General features: G+C 45.4%; 1 non-coding gene across 1 annotated transcript; it reads left to right on the top strand.

Annotated features, from left to right (window-relative positions):
• The first annotated feature begins 13,455 nt into the window (after positions 1–13,455).
• Positions 13,456–13,550, top strand: trnay-gua (transfer RNA tyrosine (anticodon GUA)). Its single transcript has 2 exons — positions 13,456–13,492; positions 13,515–13,550. It is a non-coding gene; the product is annotated as a tRNA-Tyr (tRNA).
• Positions 13,551–13,793: the final 243 nt, after the last annotated feature.

Here is a 13,793-nt window from a genome sequence, read left to right as displayed (position 1 = left end):
CCACAAGACCTAAAAAGGGAGCGTGAATCATATTTAATCAAAACCCCCATTGCCTGGCCGAAGTTTTGCTGCAAAACCCATCCTGTGTAATACTGAGCCTGGGCTGTTCCAGCTGTCTGAGGTGACGAGATCTCCTCCACCCTTCCACTCCAAACAAGAAGTCGACATCGACCAATGGAACAGTGAACCCCACCGAACCCACCGTCCAATAATTCGTCAGCTATCCACCCTCCTTCCCTCAATTCCATAGAACCATAGAAAAGATACAGCAGAGAAGGGGACCATTCGGCCCATCCTGTTCGCGCCGGCTCAAAGAAAAACCAGGTGCCCATTTTCATCCCACCTTCCAGCATCCGGTCCTGAGCCCTGCAGCTTACAGCACTTTAGGTCCAGGTTAAGGTACTTTTTAAAGAGTTGAGGGTCCCTGCCTCTCCCACAAATTCGGGCAGCGAATTCCATACGCCCACCACCCTCTGCGTAATTTTTTTTTCCTCATGTCCCCTCTAATCCTTCCGCCAATCAGCTTAAATCGATATCCTCAAGTTCCTCAACTCTCCGCTGGGGGAACAGGTACTTCCTGTCTACACTATTTCGATCCTTCATAACTTTGTTCACCACAATCAAGGCTCCCCTCAGCCTCCTCTCCTCCAAGAAAAACAATCCCAGCCCATCCATTCTCTCCTCGTAGCTGTAATTTTCAAGATCTGGCAACATTCTTATATTCTTCTCTGCACTCTCTCCAGAGCAATTACGTCCTTCCTGTAATGTGATGACCAGAACTGTGCACAATGCTCCAGCTGTGGCCTAACAGCGTTTATACAGTTCCATCATTATATCCCTGCTCTTGTATTCAATTCCTCGGCTAATAACGGAAAGCATTCCGAATGCCTTCTTCACAACCTTATCTACCTGTCCTGCCACCTTCAGGGACCTGAGCACATTCTCTCCAAGGTTTCTCACTTCATCTACACCTCTCAATATACTCCCGTTTACTGCGTATTCCCTTTTACTGTTTGCCCTCCCTAAATGCATTACTTCACACTTCTCCGGGTTGAACTCCATTTGCCACTTTTCTGCCCACTCCACCAAACCATTGTTATCTTCTTGGAGTCTACAGCTATCCACTTCACTATCAACTGCACGGCCAATTATTGTGTCGTCTGCAAATTTGCCAATCATGCCCCCTACATTCAAGACCAAATCATTAATATATAAAACAAACAGCAAGCGACTCAACACTGAGCCATATGGCACACCACTGGAAACGGATTTCCATTCGCAAAGACATCTATCGAATTTTAGCCGTTGTTTCCTGTTACTGAGCCAAATTGGGATCCAATTCGCCACATTTCCCTGTATCCCATGGGCTTTTATCTTTCTGACCAGTCTCCCACGTGATACCTTGTCAAATGCCTTACTAAAATCCATGTAGACAACATCCACTGCACTACCCTCATCAATCCTCCTTGTCACTTCCTCAAAGAATTCAATCAGTTTCATAAGGCATGACCTTCCCTGAAAAAATCCATGCTGGCTATCCCTGATGAAACCATGCCTTTCCAAGTGACAGTTTATCCTATCTCTCAGCATTGATTCTAATAGTTTGCACACCAGCGAGGTAAGACTGACCGGCCTGTAATTGTTCAGCCTTTCCCTCGTACCCTTTTTAAACAATGGTATTACGTTTGCAGTCTTCCAGTCCTCCAGTACCTCCCCTGTATCTAATGAGGATTGGAAAATGATCCTCAGAGCATCCGCTATTTTCTCCCTGGCTTCCTTCAATAGCATAAGAAACAATCCATCCGGCCCTGGTGACTTATCAACTCTCAAGGATTCAAGTCCCTCCAGTACTTCCTCTCTCATTATGTTTACCTTATCCAATATTTCACACCTCTCCTCTTCAACTACTACGTCTGGATCATCCCTTTCCTTTGTGAATACGGAGACTAAATATTCATTTAAAACCCTACCCACATCCTCTGCTTCTACACACAAGTTACCCTTATCATCCCTGATTGGTCCCACCTTTTCCTTAGCTATCCTCTTGTTCTTAATGTAGGGATAAAACATCTTTGGGATTTCTTTAATCTTACCAGCTAATATTTTATCTTGCCCTCCCTTTGAGTTCCTTATTTCCTTTTGTACGTCATCCCGATACTTTCCCTACTCCCCTAGGCTTTCTGCAGTATTTAGTTTTCTGTGACAGTCATAAGCTTTCTTTTTCTGCTTTATCTTGCCCCGTATACTTCTAGACAATAAGTGGCTCCAAATTTGGCAGTGCCACCCTTTTTCTTTGAGGGGACGTTTCTGAATTGTACCCGTAGAATTCCACTTTTTAGTGCCTCCCTTTGGCTTGCCACTGACTTCTACTCAAGTAGTTGTGTCCAGTCCACTTCTGCCAAATCACCCCTTAGTGATGTAAAATTTGCCTTCCCCCAATTTAAAACGTTTTTGCCTGATTTAACTCAGTCCTTTTCCATAATAATGCTAAAACTAACTGAATTGTGGTCACTATCCCCAATATAGTCACCCACTGTCACTTCACCCACTTGCCCATCTTCATTTCCCAGGATTAAATCTAGAATTGCATCCACTCTTGTTGGGCTTGTCACGTACTGGCTAAAAAAGTTGTCCTGACACCGATCAAGAATTTTGCACCCTCTGTGCCCCTCACACTGTTTGAATCCCAGTTAATGTTCGGGGAGTTGAAGTCCCCTACTATTATTGCCCTCTTATTTTTGCACTCAGAAATTTGCTTACTTATTTGTTCTTCAATCTCCCTTTCGCTATTCGGGGGTCTATAGTCCACTCCTCGTAGTGTGACTGCCCCTTTTTTATTTTTTTGCTCAACCCATATGGCCTCGATTAATGATCCATTTAGCATATCATCCCTTCCCACAACTGTAATTGATTTTTTAACCAATAATGCTACCCCCCTCCATTTTAACACCCACTCTATCCGACCTGAAAACTCGATATCCAGGGATACTGAGCTGCCAATTATCCCCCTCTTTAAGCCAGGTTTCCATTATAGCAATGATATCATGCTGCCATGTGTCTATCTGTGCGCTCAGTTCATAGAACCATAGAAAAGAAACAGCACAAAAGTGGGCCATTCGGCCCATTGTGTCCGCGCTGGCTCGAAGAACAACGAGGTGCCCATTCTAATCCCAACTTCCAGCACCCAGTCCGTAGCCCTGCAGCTTATTGCACTTTAGGTGCAGGTCCAGGTACTTTTAAAAAGAGCTGAGGTTCCCTGCCTCTACCACCAATTCGGGCAGCGAATTCCATACACCCACCACCCTCTGGGTAAAAACGTTTTTCCTCATGTTCCCTCCAATCCTTCCGCCAATCAGCATAAATCTATGTCCTCCAGTTCTTGAACTCTCCGCTAGGGGAAACAGGTACTTCCTGTCTACTTTATCTCGGCCCCTCATAATTTTGTACACTATTTATATCACCCCATCTGCTTTGTTTGTAATACTCCTTGCATTGAAGTATATGCCCTTTAACCCCGTCAAATTCCTGTGCTGAACACTATTTAACCTTTGCTTCTTTTGCCTTTCTGCGTCGCTAACTAAGTAACTAACTGCTTTTCTACTCCCCGTTTCCTGGTCTGAATTTGTCCTATCTGTACCTGCCCTTTGGTACCCATTCCCCAGCGATACTAGTTTAAACCCTCCCCAACAGAACTAGCAAATGCCCCCTCGAGGATATTGGTCCCGGTTCTGCTTGGGTGCAACCCGTCTCAGAAGGTGGGATGAATTAGTGAATCCCTTCCCACACACGGAGCAGGTGAACAGTCTCTCCCCAGTGTGAGTGCGTTAGTGTTTCAGCAGATCATTTGTGCTTTTAAAGCCCTTCTCACGGTCAAAACAATTAAAGGTCCCTCCACAGTGTGAACTCGCTGGTGTGACAAAGGTGGGATGACTGAATAAATCTCTTCTTACACATGAAGCAGGTGAACGTCCTCTCCGAAGTGCGAGTGCGTTGGTGTCTCAGCAGTTCGTTTCCACTTTAAAGCTCTTCTCACAGTCAGAACATTTAATGGGTCTCTCATCAGAGTGAAATCGCTGGTGTGACAGAAGGTGGGATGACCGAGTGAATCTCTTCTTACACACCGAGCAGGAGAACGGCCTCTCCCCAGATTGAGTGCGCTGGTGTCTCCACAGTTTGTTTCTGCTTTTAAAGCTCTTCTCACAACCGGAACATTGAAATGGTCTCTCATCAGAGTGAACTCTCTGGTGTGTCAGCAGTTGGGATGACTGAGTGAATCTCTTCCCACACACGGAGCAGGTGGACAGATTCTCCCCCGTGTGAACTCGCTGGTGTGACAGAAGGTGGGATGACCGAGTGAATCTCGACTTACACACGGAACAGGTGAACGGACTCTCCCCAGTGTGAGTGCGTTGCTGTCTCCACAGTTCGTTTCTGCTTTCAAAGCTCTTCTCAGTCAGAACATTTCAAAGGTCTCTCCACAGAGTGAACTAGCTGGTGCATCAGCAGTTCAGATAAAATAGTGAATCCCTTCCCGCACACAGAGCAGGTGAACGGCCTCTCCTCAGTGTAAACAATTTTACAACACCAAGTTATCGTCCAGAGGAGCAGGAGAATGGCCTATCCCCAGTGTGAGCGCGCTGGTGTATCAGGTGGCCGTATGACTGAGTGAATCCCTTCCCACACATGGAGCAGGTGAATGGCCTCACCCCAGTGTGAGTGCGTCGACGGGTTTCCAGCTCAGACGGGTAATTGAATCCCTTCCCACAGTCCCCACATTTCCACGGTTTCTTCGTGGTGCGGGTGTCCTTGTGTCTCTCCAGGTTGGACGATCAGTTGAAGCCTCATCCACACACAGAACGTGTGTACCGTTTCTCCCCGCTGTGAATGGTGCGGTGATTTTTCAGGCTGTGTCACTGGTTAAAGCTCTTTCCACAGTCAGTGCACTGGAACACTCTCACTCGGGTGTTTGAAATCTTCTCCCAGAGACAGAACAGACGAACATTTCTCCTTCCACATTCAAAGGCCGATGATATTCAGGTCCTGATGAATCGAGTGACTCTGTCAGATCTTGACGTGGTCTTTGGTTTGAGTTTGCCGTCTGCACATCCTCCCCTTCTAATACACTGTAAAATGAATTTACAAAAGTCATCACTGTCAGTACAGGTTAGAAATTCAGTTCAGATCACTCTACTTTCTATGGAATATTCCTTCCTCTCTTGTTCCCCCAAAGCTATAAATCCCCGTCCCACACACTCTGCCTCCTCCCTGTGCTGAAATCCAAACCCATTGCATCATCTTTCAGTGATCCTAAACCATGAGTGAAAGGGTGAGAGAGCGTGAGAGAGTGAATGTGAGAGAGTGAGTGTGAGAGAGGAATGTGAGAGTGAGTGTGAGAGAGTGAGTGTGAGAGAGTGAATGTGAGAGAGTGAATGTGAGAGAGTGCATGTGAGAGAGTGAATGTGAGAGAGTGAATGTGAGTACAGCAGTGGGCTCGGTGTGGAGAATGAAGTGGGGCAGGTGGAGCATGTTTCAGTGGGGCAGCAGTGATCATAATCTCATTAGGTTTACAATAGTTATGGAAAAGGAAAAGGAACAAACAAATGTGAAAATACTTAAATGGAGTAGGGCCAATTTCATTGAGTTAAAAAGGGATCTTGTCCAGGTGGATTGGAATCAAAAATTGGCAACAAAACAGTATTTGAACAATGGGAGGCCTTGAAGGAGGAGTTGGTTCAGGTACAGAGCAGACAGATCCCCACGGGAGAGAAAGGAAGGGCATCCAAAGCTAGAGCTCCCTGGATGACTAAAGAGATAGAGATTAAAATGAAACAGAAAAAGGAGGCTTATGACGAATGTAAGGTTCATAATATAGTAGTGAACCAGGCTGAACAAAGAAAGTACAGAGGAGATCTACAAAAGGGAATAAGGGGTGCAAAGAGAGATTATGAGAATAGATTGGTGGTTAACATAAAAGGGAATCCAAATGTCTTTTATAAACATATAAACAGTAAAAGGGGAGTCAAAGGAAGGGTGGTGTCGATTAGGGACAAAAAAGGAGATCTTCTTGTGGAGGCAGAGGGCATGGCTGAGGCACTAAATGAGTACTTTACATCCGTCTTCACCAGAGAAGAGGATGCTGCCATTTTACAGTAAAGGAGGAGGTAGTAGTGATATTGGAGACGATAAAAATAGAGAAAGAGGAGGTACTTAAAAGATTGGCAGTGCTCAAAGTAAAACAGTCTTTCGGTCCAGATGGGATGCCTCCGAGATTACTGAGGGAAGTAAGGGTGTAGATATCGGAGGCTCTGACCACAATCTTCCAATCCTCCTTGGATATGGGAGTGGTGTCTGAGGACTGGAGGATTGCAAGTGTTACACCCCTGTTCATAAATGTGGGAGAGGGATCAACCCGGCAATTACAGACCAGTCAGCCTAACGTCGGTGGGAAACTTCTGGAGACCAGAATCCGGGACAAAATTAATTCTCACTTGGAAGAACGTGAGTTAATAAATGACAGTCAATATAGATTTGTTAAAAGTAATACCATGTCTGACTAATTTGATTGAGTTCTTCAATGAAATAACGGAGAGGGTTGATGAGGGTAGTGACTCGATGTTGTGTACATGGACATTTAAAAGGCATTGGTAAAATGGCACCGAATGGACCTGTTGGTAAAATTGAAGCCCATGGCAGCATGGATACAAAATTGGCGGAGAGACAGAATGTGGAGATCATTGGTGATCCATTGTTTTACAGACTGGAAGGAAGTATACAGTGATGTTGAACAGGCGTTGGTATAAGGACCATGACTCTTTTTGAGATATATTAATCACCTAGACATGTAACCAGTGGGCTGCCGCAAGGATCAGTGCTTGGGCCTCAGCTATTTACAATATATATCAATGACTTAGATGACGGAACTGAGTGTAATGTATCTAAGTTTGCTGATGATATCAAGCTAGGTGGGAAAGTAAGCTGTGAGGAGAACACAAAGAGTCTGCAAAGGGATATAGACAGGTTAAGTGAATGGGAAAGTAGGTTGTAGATAGAGTATTATGTGGGGAAATGTGAGGTTATTCTATTTGGTAGGAAGAATAGAAAAACAGAATACATTTTAAATGGTTAGAAAATATTAAATGTTAGTGTTCAGAGAAATTTGGGTGCCCTCACACAAAAAACACTGAAAGTTAACTTGCTGGTACAGCAAGCAACCAGGATGGCAAATGGAATGTTTGAACTTATTGCAAGGGGGTTGGAGTAGCTCCCTGACGGATCACTATTTGTCCTTTATTTACAGACGCTCTTTGACCGATCACCGTTTCACCTTCATTAACAGACGCTCCCTGACACATCACCATTTCTCCTTCATTTACAGACGCTCCCTGACCGATCACCATTTCTCCTTCATTTACAGACGCTCCCTGACCGATCACCATTTCTCCTTCATTTACAGACGCTCCCTGACACATCACCATTTATCCTTCATGTGCATACGCTCCCTGACCGATCACCATTTCTCCTTCATTTACAGACACTCCCTGACCGATCACCATTTCTCCTTCATTTACAGACGCTCCCTGACCGATCACCATTTCTCCTTCATTTACAGACGCTCCCTGACCGATCACAATTTCTCCTTCATTTACAGACACTCCCTGACCGATCACCATTTCTCCTTCATTTACAGACACTCCCTGACCGATCATCATTTCTCCTTCATTTGCAGGATCTCCCTGACCGATCACCATTTATCTTTCATTTACAGACACTCCCTGACCGATCATCATTTCTCCTTCATTTGCAGGATCACCCTGACCGATCACCATTTATCTTTCATTTACAGACGCTCCCTGTCCGATCATCATTTCTCCTTCATTTACAGACGCTCCCTGACCGATCACCATTTCTCCTTCATTCACAGACGCTCCCTGACCGATCACCATTTCTCCTTCATTTACAGACACTCCCTGACCAATCACCATTTCTCCTTCATGTACAGACGCTCCATGACCGATCACCATTTCTCCTTCATTTACAGACGCTCCCTGACCGATCACAATTTATCTTTCATTTACAGACACTCCCTGACCGATCATCATTTCTCCTTCATTTGCAGGATCACCCTGACCGATCACCATTTATCTTTCATTTACAGACGCTCCCTGTCCGATCATCATTTCTCCTTCATTTACAGACGCTCCCTGACCGATCACCATTTCTCCTTCATTCACAGACGCTCCCTGACCGATCACCATTTCTCCTTCATTTACAGACACTCCCTGACCAATCACCATTTCTCCTTCATGTACAGACGCTCCATGACCGATCACCATTTCTCCTTCATTTACAGACGCTCCCTGACCGATCACAATTTCTCCTTCATTTACAGACACTCCCTGACCGATCTCCATTTCTCCTTCATTTACAGACACTTCCAGACCGATCATCATTTCTCCTTCATTTGCAGACGCTCCCTGACCGATCACAATTTCTCCTTCATTTACAGACACTCCCTGACCGATCTCCATTTCTCCTTTATTTACAGACACTCCCTGACCGATCATCATTTCACCTTCATTTGCAGACGCTCCCTGACCGATCACCATTTCGCCTACATTTACAGACGCTCCCTGACCGATCACCATTTCTCCTTCATTTACAGACGCTCCCTGATTCGATGAGTCACGAGGTTTGACGCTGACTCTGCGCATGCTCGGAGGCCGCGGGCCGTTTGTCGAGTTTCGGGTCTGATCTAAACCGGAGCCCCCGGAGTGTAGAGAGAGAGAGGAGAATGTTCACTGTTTGATATTCGGGCCCGGGGCCGCACTCGGGGTTTGTGAAGCCCCCGCCCCCTCCCCCTCCCCCGGGGTTTATTAACCCGCTCCCCCCGCCCATCTCTCACCTGTTGCGGACACGATCTCGGCCTCACTCCCCGCCCGCCGCGCATGCTCAGCTCACACTGCCCGGGTGATTGACGGGAGCTCCGGACCAATAGGAAGAGCGGAGAGGGACTGGAGGACCGAGCGGGCGGTTGGTCCTCCAACCAATGGGAGTGTGTGAGGGGCGGGACTTGCGGCACCGAGTGGGCGGGGCTGAGCCCGGATCTCCCTCATTGGCTGAAACTTTGCCTCATTTTGAAAGCTGATTGGTGTGAAACTCTTGGGGAAAACTGGCCCTTTGTGTTGTGGAGAAAAACCGATGGAACCGAGTGGGTGGAGCAAAGATTTCAACATTGGGAATGAAATGGATTAATTCAGGACAGACAGCAGGGATTATTGGAGGGAATAACACAGTGTGGGGATAAAATGCAATGGAGGTTGTGAAGATGGATTGTTAAAAAGTGTTTGAGAAGATGCCGGACAGGAGGCTTGTTGATCAGATTAAAGCTCAGGGTATTAAAGGGAGTGGGTCAGTGTGGATGGGAAGTTGGAGAAAGGGCAGAGTGGTGGTTAATGGATGTTTTTCAGACTGTGGGGATGTAAACAGTGGTGTCCCCAGGGGCAGTGTTGGGACCATTGCTCTTCTCAATACAGAGAAATGACCTGGGCTTGGGAACAAGGGCATAAGATCAACATTTCCTGACAACACCAGGATAGGGAGCATTAAGAACTGTGAAGAGGAATGTTAGCAACTTAAGTGTGATATAGGAACATTAGGAACAGGAGTAGGCCACTCAGCCCCTCGAGCCTGTTTCACCATTCAGTGAGATTGGTGTCAGTGACTGTGGGGTTGGATTATATCAGAGTGGGGTGAATTGATGACAGTGATGGTGGGACTGGTTTATATCAGGCAAGAGGAGATTGGTATCAGTGACTGTGGGGTTGGTTTATATCAGACAGGAGGATGTTGGCATCAGTGACTGTGGAGTTGGTTTATATCAGATCGGAGGAGATTTGTGTCAGTGACTGTCGGTTTGGTTTATATTAGACAGGAGGAGATTGGTGTCAGTGACTGTGGGGTTGGATTATATCAGACAGGAGGAGATTGGTGTCAGTGACTGTCGGTTTGGTTTATATTAGACAGGAGGATGTTGGCATCAGTGACTGTGGGGTTGATTTATATCAGACAGGAGGAGATTGGTGTCAGTGACTGTGGAATTGGTTTATATCAGACAGGAGGAGATTGGTGTCAGTGACTGTGAGACTGGTTTATATCAGACAGGAGGAGATTGGTATCAGTGACTGTGGAATTGGTTTATATCAGACAGGAGGAGATTGGTGTCAGTGACTGTGGAATTGGTTTATATCAGACAGGAGGAGATTGGTATCAGTGACTGTGCAGTTGGTTTATATCAGACAGGAGGAAATTGGTTTCAGTGACTCTGCAGTTGGTTTATATCAGACAGGAGGAGATTGGTGTCAGTGATGGTGGAGTTGGTTTATATCCGACAGGAGGAGATTGGTATCAGTGACTGTGAGGTTGGTTTATATCAGACAGGAGGAGATTGGTATCAGTGACTGTGGAATTGGTTTACATCAGACGGGAGGAGATTGGTGCAAGTGACTGTGGAATTGGTTTGTATCAGTGTGGGGGAGATTGGCATCAGTGACTGTGGGATTGGTGTACATCAGACAGGAGGAAATTGGTGTCAGTGACTGTGGTGTTTTTTTTATCAGACTGGAGGTGATTGGTGTCATTGACTGGGTTCAGGAACTGGAATTAGCCATTCAGCCCCTGAAGCCTACTCCGCCGTTCAATTGGATCAGGACTAATCTGTGTCACAACTCCATTTACTTGCCTTTGCTCCAAATCCCTTGCAACCCTCATACAACACAAATCTATCGATCTCAATATTGAAAATTTCAATCGAGCCCCAGCATCCACAGCCTTTCGGGGAATTGAGTTTGTCATTTCCACTACCCTTTGTGTGAAAAATTGCCACCTTATTTTGCTCTCAAATGACCTAGCTCTAATTTTAAGATTATCAAGAAGGTGACAGATGGAGTACAATGTGGGGAAATGTGGAAATTATTCACTTTGGTAGGAAGAATAGAAAAGCAGAATATTTTTTAAAAGTGAGAGTCTAAGAAATGTTGGTGTTCAGAGGGATTTGAGTGTCCTTGTACACTGATCACAGAAAGTTAATATGCAGGTGCAGCAAACAATTAGGAAAACAAATAATATGTTGGCCTTTATTTTAAGTGCTTTGGAGAATAAGAGTAAGGAAGTCTTGCTGCAATTATATCGGGCTTTGGTGAGACCACACCTGGAGTACAGCGCACAGTTTTGGTCTCCTTACCTGAGGAAGGATATACTTGCCTTAGAGGGGGTGCAACAAAGGTTCACTGGATTGATTCCTGGGATGAGAGGGTTGTTGTATGAGGAGAGATTAAGTAAAATAGCCCCATATTCTCTGGAGTTTAGAAGAATGCGAGATGATCTCATTGAAACATCTAACATTCTTGGAGGGCTTGACAGGGTCGATGCTGAGAGGCTGTTTCCCCTGGCTGGAAAGTATAGAACGAGGGGGCATAGTCTCAGGATAAGTGATCGGCCATTTAGGACTGAGATGAGGAAAAATTTCTTTAATCAGAGGGTGGTGAATCTTTGGAATTCTCTACCGCAGAGGGCTGTGAATGCTCAGTCGTTGAATATATTCAAGAATGAGATCGAGAGATTTTTGTGCACCGAGGAATCAAGGAATCGGGCAGGAAAGTGTAGTTATGATAGAAGATCAGCCATGTACTTACTGAATGGCAGAGCAGGCTCGAGGGGCCGTATGGCCCACTCCTGCTCCTATATCTTATGCCCTCTTGTTCTGGATTCCCCCTCCAGAAAAATCATTTCTCTGTATCTACCTTATTAAATCCCTTTATTATTTTAAACATCTCGGTGAGATCACATCTCAATGTTTTAAAATCAATGGAATAAAAACTAAGTTTATGCAAACTGTCCTCATAATTTAATCCTTTTAACCCCGGCATCATTCTGGTGAATCTGCACTGTATCTTTCCCAAGGCCGATTGATCTCTCTCTCGGTTCGGTGCCCAGTTCTCCAGATGGGGTCTGACCAAGGTTCATTACAACTGAAGCATCACTTCTGTATTCCAACCCCACTCAAGATAAAGGTCAACATTAAATTAGACTTGTTGATTATTGTCAAGATTTGTAAGGAATTTGCAAAGGATTCGAGGGGATCTTAGAGTTGGGATTTTTCTTTATTCTGTCCACTCAAGGAGTGTGATAACAGACTTACTCCTTTGAATTTAGTGCTGGATTATTGGGCCGTGATGTGTTTACTTGTTTGTATTTTGTTAAATACATTTGCAGAGTGGATTTAAATTTAAGCCGAGATTCCCAGGCCTGATGCTCTATTCATGCATTGAAGGTGAGAGAGATGCTGTGGGACACACGATAAGTCCAGTAGCTGAAAGTGATTCACAGACTGGGTTTTGTGTTTAGTGATCCCGGGTACATTACCGATACCTTCCCTGGATCCCAAAGCTGGGAGAGGCACTCGGGAAGGACCGGGGAGCTGGGAATTGGCAATGAGAGTAATTGAAGGTATGAGAACTGAAATACTTTACAGCGAGAAAGGAGAAAAGGCATAATAATCGGTAATTAGGACATCAATTAGTCTCTTATCTTGAATACAGCAAGTAATTGAACCATTCTGTTTGAAACAAAGTTGATTTATTTGACATTTATCCAGAATATTGAATTTCAGCCCACTTATAGCGGTTATTAACAGCATCAGAAACAAATCCCAACTGCCAGAATGAAGTTCTGCTGCTGAAACCCTCATCCATGCCTTTGTTTACCTCTAGACTCGACTATTCCAATGCTCTCCAGGCCCGGCCTTCCACTTTACACCCTCCGTAAACTTGAACCCACAATCTCCAGATCAATAATCAGTCGCATTATTCATTGTGTCACTGGCCCAGGCTGTGGAGAACACGGAGCAGCTCCCACTCCCACAGCACTGCGGTATGAGCAGGTACCGAGTCAGCCTCAGTCATGAGCACTGGAATCCACGAGTCCGGGTGTGTCAAAGGAGCACGGTGAACAATCACCAAAGTGAAACATTTTTGCCACTTCCCTTCCAAACCTCAGCTGGTCAAGTGACAAGACTGTCGCGGAAAATAAGATAAATTCATCCTGATGTCATTTGTTCAATTCCTGCTCGAAGGAGTGCGTGTGCTTTTGCAATAAGCAGCAATTAGTTCAAGGTCGCTCTCTTAACTTTACACACAACTTACAGATTAACATGTTGCCATGAAGGCACAGGACGCCTCTTTTCCTTTCACAAACCGTAAAACTTTCTGTGTCTGCCCAAACAAGGCGGTTTTGCCTCTGCTCACCAGCAGGGAGTGCTTTTGAGCAGCAATACTTCAAAACACTCAGCTCTCGCTTTCAGGTGAAAGAAGTCTTCGATCAGCACCGGACTCCACGAGTCTGAACATGTCAACAGGCGCACGGTGAACAATCACCAAAGACAATCCTTTCTATCGCTTCCCTTCGATAGCTCAGCTGGTAGAGCGGAGGACTGTAGTGAATTAAACCAAAGTAAAGTCATCCTTAGGTCGCTGGTTCAATTCCGGCTCGAAGGAGTGAGTGTGCTTTTGGAATAAGCAGCAATTACCTCAAGGTCGCTCTCTGAACTTTACAGGCAGTTTACAGATTAACATGTTGCCACTGAGTCACAGGACACCACTTTTCCTTTCTCAAACCTGAAAGCTTTCTGTGTCTGCCCGAGCACGGCTGTTTCACTCGAGCATTTCCCTCTGCTCACCAGCAGGGAGTGCCTTTGAGCAGCAACACTTCAAATCGCCCTCAATTTCAGGCAAAAAGAT

The sequence above is a fragment of the Heptranchias perlo genome, chromosome 20 (assembly GCF_035084215.1).
Source record: "Heptranchias perlo isolate sHepPer1 chromosome 20, sHepPer1.hap1, whole genome shotgun sequence".
Classification (NCBI taxonomy): domain Eukaryota; kingdom Metazoa; phylum Chordata; class Chondrichthyes; order Hexanchiformes; family Hexanchidae; genus Heptranchias; species Heptranchias perlo.
Note: the sequence above shows the minus strand (reverse complement) of the source record. Positions and strands in the feature narration are given on the sequence as shown.